Here is a 12,311-nt window from a genome sequence, read left to right as displayed (position 1 = left end):
GGTTCTGTCACTGAAAAAAGGGATGACCTACTGAAGCTGATATTTGGGTAGATTCAATAATATATGAGTGCCAGGTTCATGAGGATGTGCTGGTGATGAGAATGACCTTATTCCTTCAAGGAATCACTGTAAGGATTAAAAAACATTATGCCTCAAAAATGGCACATTACAACTAATTTTACATGACCTGTCCTCGTTTGTCTTTCTCCTACTTCACTGGGAGTCACATTTGCCAGTTTGGTGCTTGCGGCTCCACTCTCTAATTCAGGCTTCCTGTCAAAACTCACCCTCCTGTTGTCCATTCTTTCAAGTCATGCTTTTGATTTTCCTAGGTTCAAGTGCACTCATTTGATACAACTTCAATACCAGGAAATGTAACTTTTTGTGACCCATGATTCTCACTCTAATGTCATAAAATTGTAGTATCTTGGGCCTCCCTGGTGGTGCAAGAGGTTAAGACACAACCTATGAAGCTGTCCAGACACTGTAGCACAAGTTCGATACCCCGGCTGGCCAGGGAGCAACCCACATGGCGCAGCAGACCTCTCCTGACTCACCCGCTGCTCCCCTCAGCAGTGTACTTCAGTCAGTCTGCCTGTTCTGTTCCCCACTCTGTCTCTGGTGAATCATCTCACCCCACTACACCTCTGGCCTGTACTCCAGCTCTTGTATGCATGAAATAATTAAATCTTTAAAAAAAATTGTAGTATCTTTGGCAGAGTGAGTTTAACCAGGGTGGGAGTGGGGCTTGGTTGTGAGAATTTTTCTAGAATCTGGGTGATTATAATGTGCTGTTAGAGTCAGAACAACCATTGACCTTTGCAAAAAAGGTATCTGTATGGAAATGGAGGTCTCTTGGAGACAAGATACCTTAATAAAGAATTTTCTGTAAAGACAAAAAATTTGAAGGATTATGGAGGCAGTTTAGCTATTCTGCTTATTCAAAACCCACCAAATTTATTTGTCGAGCAGCCAATATGCAGCATCAGCTGTGAAGGCAAAAGAACCCATGTTGGCAGAGCCCATCTAGATGGCCATGGATACCCTTGAGTCCCTGATGGGACTGGGGTCCACTCATCCCTCAGAACAGCGAGCAGAGTGGGACTCACAGCAGATGCTCAAGGTCACCCTGGAGCTATGTTTTCTCCATTGCCATGTGAATATATAACTTTGTACATGTGATACTGACAAGTGCATGGTCATAGGAGACTTGCTGTGATCAATATTCTTCTGACTTGGTTTCCTCCTCTGGGTGTACTGTGGAACTTTTTTTAGAAACTATGACTTGAACAGAGACAATCCATACCTAATTGGTATTCAAATAAAACAACAACAACAAAAAAAACGACAGCCACAAAAAAACAAAACAAGGGAACCTCGGACACCAGAGGCAGATCATGGGGAGCTCTTAGAAAGTTCAACAACCAAGATGCCTTTCAAAATAAGGTAACACAATCTAAAAAGTGCTAATTTCATGACTAAATGCTATTTTATTAAAAAAATCTGCTCTAAGGTATAATTTCTTTTCTTTCACAAGACAGTGCAGGAACAAAAGGGAGATGATAATTGGTTTCCAGACATTTTCCATGGATAAGATGCAGGGACTCTCAGGGCACACATGAATGGAAGAGGCAGGGAATCAGTGTGAAATGTGTCAAACGCATGAATCAGTCAGCCTATTGGCACTGGGGAGAGATGCAAATCGGCTGTTCTGAGTTGTTACCACTTATGATCTTGTTCCTGGTGATTAATCCAAACAACTGTGCTGCTTATTTTATTAATTATTCCTGTTCTTGTTATGATAACCTGCGAAACATTTTCAGAAGTAGACTGGGTCAACACGTAAGATTTAACTCACCATTTTAAGGGACATGAGTGGGAGTACATTATATTCAGGAATAGTCCTCTGATGAAGTGGCATTGTTCAAATATGAACAAACATAACTCACCAATGGGAAAATTTAAACTACCTGTAGAATTTAAGATGTTTGAGAAAATATCATGTTTAGTGTCAACTTTGACAAATCTGATCCTGGATGTTTTCTCCTTCATTTATTCTAAAACTACATTAAAGATCTGTTTGGGCTCATGGTTGATTGCAACCGCATCACAGCAACTTATTGGGAAATTACTATGTGCAAGGTGGTGGGTTAGGTGGGTTAGGTGCTTTCCATTCACTTCATTTTATTTTCAGAGCATGTTTTTAGGCACTATTATTTTAATTACATTTTCCCATGAAGAATTTGATAGAGGCTTAGCAATTTACTCAAGGTCACATAGCTTTTACTCCAAGACAAGAGAGCATAGTAAATGTAGCATATGTATGCAATGTATTTTATACATTATACATAATGTATATTTATACATGTATAAATGTAGCATAATAGAGATCACAGCTCTGCCACCACCAGCTACAGCATCTTTAGGAGTCTGTGCCTCAGAATCTTTCTCTATAAAATGGTAATAATACTGTATATCTCATAAGGTTTTGGGGAAGATGTAGATCAATATGGATAGACAGATAATAATATATATGTCACACTATATAGCTTGCATATGTATACACACATGTAAATGCATGTATGTAAATAAAATGCACAAAATACATAAATTGCATCATAGAAAATGGGTTAATATGTGTATAGTATGGGGTATTTTATATGTATCAAGTATTGTTACCATGACATTCTCCACTCTATCCTCTATATATCACTCTATATATCTCCACTCTATATATCAAGACTTGATATATATATAAATATTTCTCATGGTCCTTACTCCATTTTTATGGGCCCTTCTTTTGGTTGCAGGACGATATGGGGAACACAATGCCTTTGAAAGCAAATGAGTCAACAGTTTGATTTAAGATTTAAGGTAAAAAGATCTATTATTGGATTCAAAGATGAGAAATGAAAGCACTATAGTGAAAGGTTGGCTCTCAGGAATTTCTCTTCAGATAGAGAAATTCAATGTGAAAAGATTTTCAATCCAGGTTTGGAAATGATTGTTTATTTTTTTGACCTTTGAAAATATTTTCTGACTATTGCTTAACACTAGAAGCTACAGGATGGCTGACAAATGAGATAGTCCAATCAGTGACTTGACTTGATGTTCAAACTGAGAAATGGTGGTGCTTTACAGACATCTTATCCCTGACTTTGTGTGTGGGGGAACCCGACAAGAATGGGTTCTGTTTATATACTTCTTTCTACTTTACTTACAACCAAAGTCAATCCACCTATATGTGTTTTACCTACTGGAATTTTTGTTTTTAAGATTTATTTATTTATACAAGAACCAGGGTACAGGCCAGATGTGCAGGAGGGTGAGAGGACTCACTAGAGACAGAGTGGGGAACAGAACAGGCAGATTGACGAAATACACTGCTGAGGGGAGCAGCAGGTGAGACACGAAAGGTCTGCCATGCCATGTGGGACCCTCGCCGGCGGGTTGGGATCAAACCTGTGCTGCAGAGGCTGCGGACAGCTTCACAGTGTGGAGCTCAACCACCTGCACCACCAGGGGAGGCCCCCTGCTGGAATCTTGAACAGGATTTTATCTGAAGAACAGATATCAAAGCTCAGAAAACTTTTGGCAACCACTGGCTTAGATCCCTTCCAGCTCTAACATTCTGATGTTCTAAGATTGGATGACTGGGTTCTGACCTGTGCCTGAGCCCTACTCAAGGTGCCCATTGGACAGCAGTGACAGATGTGTTCTACAAGGGAGTGACATCATGATGAGAACACAATGGAAGCCAGACTGAACACACACTGACTTTTAAAAGAAAGATGGAGCTTTCTAATATTCAGATTCTGAAATACATCCTGAGAAAAGTTGGATTTAATTCTACCAATTGATGCCATAGTAATATTACTGGATTTTTCTAAAGGGCTTGGTGTGTACCCAATTCCCATGGGTAGCATATAACTCACAGATTTAATTATAGATCTTCCTCAGTCACTAGTTCCCTAGGAAACAAATCCATGGCTCATGTCTTGTGCATGGAAGGTCATAGCAAGAAGATAAATATTTTCTGCATTTTGAAACTTTATCTAGAGGTCACAGGTCTGCAGCTCAGTGGCTGAGAGCTCTTCAGACAATAGCCAAAAGCTGCTATGTTTGACTAATATCAACGATACTTAAAACCTTTTGTGTTTATCTCAAATAAAGCATTTCCCACTTAAATGATTGAAAATTTTCACTATATCTCTTTTCCTTTTTAAGGATGAAATATAAATAAGATGAGGAGTTTCCTTAAATGTTTCTTCCTGCTCAGTTAAGATAAAAGCCATTTATAATAAAAAAAGAGTACATTATCTGCAAAATCCAAGCCAATTTTAATCATGTGGACATTGCAGGTCAAAGATATTTGTAAAATATTGAAACATGTAGAAAACTTCCACAACTGGTCAGTTATACTGGAAAATCAAAACAAGAGGACAAACTAAAAATAAGCTCTGAAAAGTGAAAATGCAAATGCCTATAAGTAATGAAGAAAAATCACAAAGAGACAAGCTTTTCTTATGACTACAGGAAGTCAATCTCATTTTACTTTATAATTTTGTGTATTTAATAACTCTCAGAAATGAGTTTTTGCTTGCTCCTATTAGTACCACTAACTCTTTTAGTCCTATGTGAGGATTAACTGGGAAAACATAAGTAAAGTGCTTTGTAAACCTCAGGAGATGTATAAATGTTAGTTGTCTCTATTAATGTCTACAGTATAAATTCTTAAATGCAATCCTTTTGATCACAGTGTAGCAGGACTAACAGAGTGTTAGAATGTCCACTGACTTTAAATGACAAAGCCTAGAGATCGGGGTGGCCACGATTTCCTTCACCTTTTATGTGGAAATCATAAAGTAACAGACATGACGATTCAATGGAACCTGCAGAAACACTCCAGAGTGGCTCAAAAGGTGAGCTACTTTCACAGCAGAGGACAACAAATCCATGGTGGAGAAAAGGCTTAAGGGTTTAAAGCTAGCATTATAACATTTTCATGTCCTCTCGCAGCCTGGACAATATACCATTTATGGCGTCAGTGGGAGGCCAGAAGCATCTTGACAAAGCCAGCTTTGTGTGCCACTCTTCAGCAGAAGATCCAGGTCAGGAGATAGGGACTATAGAGTGACAGGAGGCATGAATAGCAGGAGGTAGGGAGGGGGTTTGTTAGCCACCACTTCCTTTCTCAGGGCATGATACATAAATTGCTTTTGCTTAGTGTAAGGGAATCCATAAAACATTACTTAGGAGGTAACTAATATTTACTGAGCAGTTACTAAGTGCTGGGCAACACATGCCTTTCATGTGTTCTCATGTGTCACTGACAACCTTGTGATGATTGAATATACTCAGCAGGTAACTCAACTTTCCATCTACTAAATAGCACAAATGGGTCCTAAATGAGGTTCTCTGTGTCTGAAACCTGCAGTCTTAGCCACCATGCAGGAAGGGGGGCAATTTGAACCTTTATTACAGACAACTCTCACTTATCCATGAGGTCCCTCTGCAAATTGTGGTCCTACTCTTCTCTCCAGAATTCTCTCTCTCTCTCTCTCTCTCTCTCTCTCTCTCTCTCACACACACACACACACACACACACACACACACACAGGCTATAGTTTCAGATTTTCAGAGACTCCATAACATCTATCCATGGACCACAGCGCAAACATAGCAGGTCAAGAACTTCTATTTGACAGATCTTACTGGCTCCTGGCTGTCCTTTCCTCTTCCTCCCCTCTTTTCAATGATACTAGCTCAACTCAGTTTGCCTTAATTTCTCCCACTTTGGGCTCAAAAAATCCACTAGACATAAGGTTGCAGTTTAAGTTCATTTGAATGGTGCTATAACTGAGGGTGCTTTTGTTTTACTGAAGAAAAGCAAACACGCCAAGTATCACAGCCCAAAGCAGATCCAGAGAAGCTTCAAGCAGAAGGGGGTTTCCAGCACTATTCACAATAGTGGGGTAACCACATGGGGTCCCCTAGCACCCAGGGCTTACTGCCAATAAAGAGCAATGGCCGCCACATAGATGGACTGAATCCAAAGGTGAGGTGGGGATGGGGCCTCATTCAACAATACCCATAAAATGTCCTAGTAGATTTGGGGCACACTGTGGCTAAACACCCCTTTTGAGAACAAACCAAGTACCCAAATACTAAATGGCTGGCCTGAACACTCATTTCCTGTTGGTAGCAGAGCCAGGACTGACATCCTCCCATATGTTTCTATCTCAAATACTCAATAGTGTGATCAAAATTCAGTCAATAGAACAATTCATTTAAACACATCATGTGTTGAGAAAATGGATTTGAAATACTCAATACAAGGGCAAAATGAAATGTTGTTGATTTGCTTCTTGAAACCAATAATGTCCCAAATAGGATGTTCATTAAATCACCAAAATAGTAATGCATGAATTTAAATCTGTGGTAATGGCTTCATTTTAGACAAGTCCGTTTTTAATAGGATTCTGTTTTCTCTAACAAGAAAAAAAGAAAAGAACCACATTTTGCCGCAAATTGTGGATTAAAATAAACAAGCCAACAAATGACTATGGTCTCGTGGATTAAGCAGCCTTTGTTTGTTTTAAAGAAACATTATCTAGAGCCCATTTTTGCGGAATTAAAATTGGCATGCACAGCCTAACAATTACATCTATGAAAATGGGACACGATTAGGGGGATCTGGACAGTTCCCAGATAACTGGAGAAGCCAAATGCCTGATGTAGGATGGGCAACACATACAATTTAAACAAACGTATCCTTTTGAGCTCTCCTGAAGAACATAAATGTCTGGGCACTTCTCACCACGTGTGGTGACTTCTTGGAATTCATGTGGCTACTGTCAGATTATGGATCTTCCAATAAAGTCTGAGGCTCCAGGCCATTTACATTGTTCCCATTCCTTGACATTCTTTCTTTAAAAGAAAATAGATTCTGATGTTTCTTATTAAGAAAGTTTCATGCAAGATTATTCTTTCTAACCTTATCATCAGGAGGGAAAAGACACAGAAGGGGCTATATCAATGATCTGATTTTAATTTATTTTTCCATTTGCACTTATTCTTCCAAAGACTATAACAGTAAAAATAAACTTGCCTCAAGACCATTCCAGTTCTCTTAAAAAATGTGGATTGATTTGGTGATGTATGATGAAGAGAATTATTTCACATATAAAATTCTTACTTCTAAGCTACCACAAACCTAACAATATTTAAAAAGATATAATCGCCATGTTCCAAAATCACTGTCTTGGTAAAGTTGCATTTCCTCACTAAACAATAATTTCCACTAAATAATTACAATTTCCTCACTAAATAAAAGTTTATGTTAAGGGGGGAAAATCACACTCTGATAGCAACCAATAGTAAACTACAATACATCTATAGATTAAATTCTTGTGTGGAAAGCAATCATCAAAAGTAGGTTATTACGCAGTTGTCTCTTAGTTATCAGCACTTTCAAATTAAAAAAAAAAAACTCAACCTGCTTTGATATGAATATATGTTGAAACAACTTTTAGTCAGGGGCTAAAAAATGCTTCTTTTTATTGTTTTCTTACATTTTAATCTACAGTTCTATTTACATATTTATCCTTTTAAAACAATGAGGTGTAGATGACATATAAACCTATATTAGTTTCAAGTGTAAGCAGAGTGATTCGATATTTGTATATATTGTGAAATGATCACCATTATGAGTCTAGTCAACGTCTGCCACAATTATAGTCACAAAATTCTTTTTTTCTTCTTTCAGTTTGAAAGAGCAAGATTTCTACTTTATCCTAAATCTAAAACAATACAGCTAACAGAGAAGTTTGCAGAGTCCAGAAATAAAGAGACTTGAATCCCTATCCCTGGCTCAGGGACATTCCACAAGTTACTGAACACTGCTTTTCTCATTAGTGAACTAGTGGTAATAAGAGTAGTCATCCAATGGGCTAGGAGAATTAATGAGATAGTAGCAAGGGCTATGTGAGGCACTGCCTAGAACTTAACAATTGCATCAACCTTACATAAATGTTGATTTTACATCAGGTGGGACCTACAAATGCCAAAGAATGTTTTGCATTTCTTGGCACTTGACCCCTTTACTCAGTTTTCCAATGAAGGGACTTGAAAGTCCCTCCAGCACTGTCACACAAGGTCTGAGCTTAGAGTCTAATTCCATAATTGCTAAAATAGTGGCACATTTATTGAGTTTTCATGCATTAGATTCTTTGCAACAAATATTATGTACCTATGTACTTCCAGATTCAGCCAAAATCTGTTTTCTCTGTACAATGAAATGCATGAGCACACTGTCCCAGGAGAGCAGTGCATGTCTCTATGTGACTTCCAGAAGTAACTTTAAGAAGTTAGAGTGGAATACAGTAAACTTGTAGAGGCCAGAAGGGGCCAAGGCCAGGCTATTTGTATATGTTAATGAGCACTAATTAAAGGTCTTAATGGTGGGACAGTGAAAGATAAGAAAAAATGAAGTCACCCTGTCAATGACTATATGGGTCCCTCAGAACCAGCTATGTGGTCAGGGTCACTGGCAGGCATTCTGACATTTAGCTAAGAAGTATTATTCATGAACACAGAGTGGGTGAAATTATACAACCCATTTAAATAAAATCAACTGCATAACAGATATAATTCACAAAGTGATCATTTTTAAAAATAGAAAATTGAATTTCAAATCAGCATTTTAATGGCCCAGTGATCCAAATATTAAATTGATAATCAGGCCACAGTGATTTGCATGAGTAGCTGGAAATATTCTTATAATTCTATAATGATCTAAAAAAATGCCAGAAAATTCATGTGCTCAAAAATATAAAGTCCCAAGCAGAATCTTAGACTATTAATCCTGGAGGGGACCTCAGAGGTGATCTAAATCTGTAGTTCTTAACTGGGGGTCATTTGATCTGTCGCTCCCTTCCCAGGGCACATTTAATGTCTGGAGAAATTTCAAGTTGTTGCAAGCAGAGGGGAGAGCTGAGGGTGCTATATAGACAATGAATGGGGTAGCTTCCCTAGCTGAGAGCAGTCTGGCCCCAAAGGCCAACAGTGCTAAGGTGAGAAAACCCTAATAGAGACCAACCTTTCTCACTTGCTGTGTGGAGAAGCCACCACCATGGCTTTCACAGGACCAGCAGTAAGCTGTGGACTGGATGCCAGGGTTCCTGGCACTATTTTATTTCTCTAGCAGGTTTTTCATAGTTCTCTCCTGCCCCCTCCTTCCTCACTGACATTCCTAAGATCCATTTATCATTCAAGACTTGTTAAATTTCTACTATGTGTATGGCACTGGAAATAGAGAAATGAACAGGAAAAGCACAGCCTTTCTCTTTTGTGTTTACAACATGGTGGGAAAGCGGCTGCAGGACATAACAGTAACACAAAGAGTCATCAGTGTGATGAGTGCCGTATGAGACCACACAGTCAGGGCAACCAGTTCAGTTTGTTCTCAAGCCACTCTCCTTATACTGTATTCAACCATGCCCCTAAATGCCCTTGAAAGAGACTGGAGTACCAGACCTGGGTCCTGCTCTGAAGTCCTATGTTAAAAAGGGAACTTGCAACAAGGTTGGAGATAACAGCAATGACCGCCACTCACTGGAGACTTACCATGTGCTAGCTATAACGAATGTTCTCTTTATACTCAACCGTCACAACACAAGGCAGGGAAGGGGGATACTGCTTTCATTACAATCCCCACTAAGAAACCCTTACAGTTTGCATGAGTGGTTTTGCTTTGCAATGTGCCATGGTCTCCCAGAGGGAGTTAAACTTGGGGGGTGGTAAAACTTTGACTCACTCATTCAATGAGGGCCTCCATTGTGAGATAGTAGACTGGGGTGGAGGGATCAAGTTATAATTGGTGATTAAGTGATTAGTCTCTGCTCTTGAGCAATTAACAGGAAGTAAAGATAGCAAGCAGCTGAGCATGGAATGGATTTATGGGCAATGTTATTAATTGCTATATTTAAGCTAAAACGAAGTGGCCGAGATTTCAGTATACATTTGAGGCTTGGAGATAGGTTCTTAGGATTACATAAGGACTATTAAAATTAAATAAGATTGGATAAGATTGAAAATCTGGGGCAGGGCCCTATCTGGTGGCCTAGAGATTAAGTCTCAGCACTATCACCTGGACTGCCTGAGTTTGATCTGGCCAGGGCGCTAACCCACATATGGCACAGCAGACCTCTCCTGTTTTACCTGCTGTTCCCCTCAGCAGTGTATTTCAGTAGATCTGCCTGTTCTGCTGCCCACTGTGTCTCTGGTGATCCTCTTACCCGCTGAACCTCTGGCCTACACCCCTGTTTTATGCAAAAAAAAATTGAAAATCTAAGGCTTATCAGTTGGATATGATTATTTTGCTAATACACAAATTTGCCTAAAGATGTCAACTTGTGTCCTCAGCCCCATCATAGCCCACCAGTGAAGGCAGAACTTCATACATAATTAATTTTACTCTCTTTTTAATGAAACGGTATGGAAACAGGGGTTGCGGGGTGGGGAAGTGTAGGGTAAGTAAAGTGTCAGGCTTTTCTGCCCTCCTGCCATTAGGATTGATGACAGATCCCTGCGGTCCTGAATGCATGCCTGATGGGGGGCACCTGGAGCAGGCTGTGGGCATATGTAGGTGGGATACACCCGGGCTGAGACTGGGCTTATAAGGGCCGTGTTACGGGGGTGCTGGCAGAGTGAAAGAGAAGCAGAGACCATGAGAGAACACTGGAGAGCCCAGAAAGAATGAAGACTTGCTGGGGACTGGGGGGCTGGCAGCCCCCACTGCACCCCTGCCTGCCATGTACATGGTAGAATCAATAAAACCCTGAAAAATCCACTGAGGGCTCCAGGATGCCTCCTTTACCCCATCTGTTCAGATCATAGAGATCCTGCCCTGGGCCCATCCTGCCGCTACAGGAAGGTATTGAACGAAAAGATTAGAGTAGCTGGGAGAAGCTGTATAAACTGGAAGGACATGTTTACCAAATCAGAGATCCTAATTTGAGCCTGGTGACCATTGAGTAGTTGCTCCATAACAAAATAAAAGAGTCTGTATTTTCTTCTTAATTTCTTTTTTAAAAAAAACAGGCTTTTTTTTTTAAAGATTTATTTATTTATACAAGAGTTGGGGTACAGGCCAGAGGCATGGGAGGGTGATAGGATTCACCAGAGACAGAGCAGGGATCAGAAGAGGTAGATGGACCAAAAGCACTGCTGAGGGGAGCAGCAGGCGCAACAGAGAGGTCTGCCATGCCATGTGGGTATCTCCTGGCCAGCCTGGAATCGAACCAGCGCTATAGAGGCTGCGGACAGCTCCACAGCACTGTGCTCAACCTGCTGTGCCACCGGGGAGGCCCTTTTCTTGTCTTAATTTCTTCAGTCTCAAACTAAATTGATATGTGTGGCCAAAAATGTTATATTCTTTGGTATATTTGAGAATAAGATGAGATTTGAGTATAGCCCTGCCCAGTAGTTACCTGCACCACCCAACACAGTAGCTAAGAGCCTAATGTGGCCATTGGATACCTGAAATATGGCTAGTGTGACTGCAGAACTAAAGTTTTCCTTTTTGCTAATTTTAGTTCATTTAAGTAGAAATATGAGCAGTTGCGTGTGACTAGTGACTACATTAAAGGACATCCTGGAGACTCTTAATTGAGCTTCTGCATGCTAGCATGAAGGGCCTCCTTCATGGCCAGGAAGGGCAAAGTTTATTTTGGCTGGGAGAGGTTCTAAAAGACACAGATGGTCACTTGTTTTTGCTTTGCTTCAACCCATAAAATGAAGTTACTTGGAAGCATTAGTCAAAGTAACCGAAACATATTAGAAAGACAACTGAATCTTAAAAAAAAAAAATAATGCCAAAAAAGAAGTGAGTTATGAGTATTACTGAGCAGCATCATTAGGTGCAGCATTAATAGGAAGGGATAGATTCTGAAGTGAGATGGATGATAGGATTCAGGATTCAAGACATGCTCTGGTGATTTGACAGACGCTGAGCTGACCTGATCTTTTTTAGAAACCCATTTCCTCCTAAACTCGATAAGCCTCCAACTCCCCTGGAATGGAAATGTAAGGGAGAGATTTCACACCAATCAACCAACCTACCTCAAAGCATCAGATTTGGGGCTTTTGTGCATCTGTCCCCCTAAGTCCTTCTCCATTTTGGGGGTAAAAGCTGGAAGGCTGTTGTGCTTATCTGATCAGACCTGTATACCCTGGTGTAATGGTCAGGTGGAGGTAACCAAGGATGTGCCTCTTCCCCAAGTCTGTGATAGAAGCATTTCCTAAGTCAT

At 40.1% G+C, this 12,311-nt stretch overlaps 1 protein-coding gene across 2 annotated transcripts in view; it reads right to left on the bottom strand.

Moving 5' to 3' along the window:
* The window catches only part of CDH13 (cadherin 13), a 953,577-nt gene that overhangs the window by 450,705 nt on the left and 490,561 nt on the right, over positions 1-12,311 (bottom strand). The window lies entirely within an intron of this gene.

This window comes from Talpa occidentalis, unplaced genomic scaffold, assembly GCF_014898055.3.
Source record: "Talpa occidentalis isolate TD23 unplaced genomic scaffold, MPIMG_talOcc4v2.1 talOcc4.17, whole genome shotgun sequence".
Lineage (NCBI taxonomy): Eukaryota > Metazoa > Chordata > Mammalia > Eulipotyphla > Talpidae > Talpa > Talpa occidentalis.
This window is presented reverse-complemented; position numbering and strand designations above follow the sequence as displayed.